This window comes from Nanorana parkeri, unplaced genomic scaffold (genome assembly GCF_000935625.1).
Source record: "Nanorana parkeri isolate BGI_ZX_2015 unplaced genomic scaffold, ASM93562v1 scaffold2508, whole genome shotgun sequence".
Taxonomy (NCBI): domain Eukaryota; kingdom Metazoa; phylum Chordata; class Amphibia; order Anura; family Dicroglossidae; genus Nanorana; species Nanorana parkeri.
The window spans coordinates 45,991-49,818 of record NW_017308776.1 but is presented as its reverse complement, the minus strand read 5'-3'; positions in this window follow the sequence as shown (position 1 = coordinate 49,818).

Below are 3,828 nucleotides of genomic sequence, written 5' to 3'. Positions count from 1 at the left end.
TGAGGGTGTCTCTGGGGGTCCCCTGTATACTGAGGATATGAGGGTGTCTCTTTCTGGGGGTCCCCTTTATACTGAGGGTGTCTCTGGGGGTCCCCTGTATACTGAGGATATGAGGGTGTCTCTTTCTGGGGGTCCCCTGTATACTGAGGGTGTCTCTGGGGGTCCCCTGTATACTGAGGATATGAGGGTGTCTCTTTCTGGGGGTCCCCTGTATACTGAGCGTGTCTCTGGGGGTCCCCTGTATACTGAGGATATGAGGGTGTCTCTTTCTGGGGGTCCCCTGTATACTGAGGGTGTCTCTTTCTGGGGGTCCCCTGTATACTGAGGGTGTCTCTGGGGGTCCCCTGTATACTGAGGATATGAGGGTGTCTCTTTCTGGGGGACCCCACTGCATCTGTAGAGAAATATAATCTGATTGATCTCTCTGCCCTGTACATTGTTGGGGGAGGGGGTCACTTTTGGGGTGTCCGGGTGTTACTATGGGGTGTGGGAGCGGACAGTAGAAATGAGGAAGTGTCAGCCGGCGGAATTTACGGCTCAGATATCCCGCTGACAACGCGCCGTGTGAATTCGCTCTAATCGTTTTATGGGTTCTATATTTAGAGAAGTTCCAGGCGGGAAGATGGAGGACGCCATCATTCTCCCATCGCCGGGGGACCCCGAGCCGTCCCGCCCCTGCTGTGCATTGTACCCGAAATGAACCTTTGTGTCACTGTTACATCTTTGCTGTCCCATATTTATATTTGTCACATTTCATGTCACGATTTGCTGATTGCCCTTTCTGTAAATAGAGAGTTGTATACCGCAACCCCGCTGAGACTTCTTACTACATAAACAATACGAGGAATCGATTGTTCTCCGTCTCCGCAGACTTCCATTGAGGAACAGAAAAGTGCACTGACATGAAGCCTTACATTCCAGGAGTATTCATCTCCTGGTCCCCTGCTGTCCTCAGTGGTTCGATCCGACGGCCCCTGTGTCGTTATTGAGTCCTGTGGTAACATAAGGACCAATGGACTGAACCAATGGATGCTGCAGGGGGACCAGCGATTCGACTTTCCCGGAAGTGTCGGATTCTGAAGGATCCTCGGGGACTGGAACCCCTGACTGCCGCAGAGATCGGGGAGCAGCAGAGGTGAGTATAGCGGCTGTGCACACTTGTCAGATATAAAGCCAGATGTGAACATTTCATACAAGGTGAAGACAACACAACCCCGGGGGCAGAAGATTGTGTCTGTGTATATATACGTGTGTGTGATAGGTGTGTGTGTGTGTGTGATAGGTGTGTGTGTGTGTGTGTGATAGATGTGTATATATATATGTGTGTGATAGGTGTGTATATATATGTGCGTGTGATAGGTGTGTATATATATGTGTGTGATAGGTGTGTATATATATGTGCGTGTGATAGGTGTGTATATATATGTGCGTGTGATAGGTGTGTATATATATGTGCGTGTGATAGGTGTGTATATATATATGTGTGATAGGTGTGTATATATATATGTGTGATAGGTGTGTATATATATGTGTGTGTGATAGGTGTGTGTATATATGTGCGTGTGATAGGTGTGTATATATATGTGTGTGATAGGTGTGTATATATATGTGTGTGTGATAGGTGTGTATATATATGTGTGTGATAGGTGTGTATATATATGTGCGTGTGATAGGTGTGTATATATATGTGTGTGATAGGTGTGTATATATATGTGCGTGTGATAGGTGTGTATATATATATGTGTGATAGGTGTGTATATATATATGTGTGATAGGTGTGTATATATATGTGTGTGTGATAGGTGTGTATATATATGTGCGTGTGATAGGTGTGTATATATATATGTGTGATAGGTGTGTATATATATGTGCGTGTGATAGGTGTGTATATATATATGTGTGATAGGTGTGTATATATATGTGTGTGTGATAGGTGTGTATATATGTGTGTGATAGGTGTGTGTATATGTGTGTGTGATAGGTGTGTATATATGTGTGTGATAGGTGTGTATATATATGTGCGTGTGATAGGTGTGTGTATATATGTGTGTGATAGGTGTGTGTGATAGGTGTGTATATATATGTGTGTGATAGGTGTGTATATATATATATATGTGTGATAGGTGTGTATATATATGTGTGTGATAGGTGTGTATATATGTGTGTGATAGGTGTGTATATATATGTGTGTGATAGGTGTGTGTATATATGTGTGTGATAGGTGTGTATATATATGTGCGTGATAGGTGTGTGTGTGTGATAGTTGTGCTCCTCGCACACACCTGACACACTTTGCGCTCACACATGCGTTCCTCCTGCAGATTGCGGGTCTATAAATCACGATGTCGCTCCTCCTGTCCGTCGTCTCATATATAAGGACGGATCGGTTCCTGGATGCGTTGGGTGAAATGTCATTATAATAATAGAAGTAGAAAGGAAAGCCGTATATGGGGGAAGTCTTCCTCTGATCTCGAGTCTTTGTGTCTATGGAGCAGTCGGGTCTGTTGAACAAGGAAAAGAAACTGTTACTCACATTGGCCAATCAGAATTCACTATTCAATGACAAAGCAACACAAATCTGGTGAAAGGCGGCAGCTGATTGGACGCTATTCTCAGCGCACTGTGGGGGGATTTTATCAAAACCGGAGCAGACGGATTCCGGGGCAGTTCCTCATAGTAACCAATCAGCTTCTCTCTTCCATTTCCAAAGCTTAACTGAACAAACTGACGAGAGAAGCTGATTGGTTGCCGTGGGCTCCAGTTTGGATCATTTCCCTTTTGTGTGATGTTGTAATGCTGATATGTTCCTCCCATTGACTCGTGTGCAGTGAGACTTTTAATGACAGGTCCACTTTAACTATTCTTTACTATGATATATTCCATCTCTTATGATGACACGGATCAAAAACTTACTGCAATGTGTCCCTATGGGTGGTCAGGTATAAGCGGCGGCCGCGCGTCCAGCAATATCGGTCCACGTCCCAGTCCGTTCAGGTGCATCGGACTGAACGCTGAAGCTTTTGCTGACCGGACGCGGTCGGAATAGGTGAACGCGCGTCCACCTACACCCGGCCCATAGGGATCGCATGGGTCTGTTTTTCTCCAATCACAAGACAGAGATAACATCTGAACGGACACGAATGTCACATATCTATCTGATCGGACTCAGCAGAGGACCCGTTTGGGCAGGGCCGGATTTCCCACAAGGCCACCAAGGCCCGGCCTCGGGGTAGAGGGGCAGCAGGGGGTAGAGGGGCAGCAGGGGGTAGAGGGGCAGCAGGGGTGTAATATTCCTATCGCCTGACGCCGGGGACATTTAGTCCTGCTTCGGGCAAGCGGCAGGGCTGAATGTAGAGCGGGGAAGCTGCAGCTCGGGGATGCTGAGATCACTTGTAATTAGCATGCTCGCTTGTCCTCCCTCCATGGTCCGCCCCCACCTCCGGCTACCTCCCCCCGCTGGCCGCCTCCCTCACCGCCGTGGTTTTTGGGGTCCCCCGCTCTCCTGGGGGACCTGGCACTACGGCAAGGTAGTTTAGGACAAAGAGCGGGGTGTGGAGCGCCGGAGAACGTCCGTTCAGTAAAGAGAACCTGTCACCTCTAAATGCTATCACACAGGGGGGCTTGTTAGCTCCTCTGTGATAGCAATAAAGTTAAGTTAAAAAAAATGACATAAATAAAAAATAAAAATTGACAAAAAGTAAAAAAAAAATAAACATAAAAAAGTAAAAGATAATAAGAAATAATAATTTAAAAAAAAATAACAAAAATAAAAAACTGATTAAAAAAAGTTAAAAATTATAAAATAAAAAAAAAGGAAAAGTTCAATAA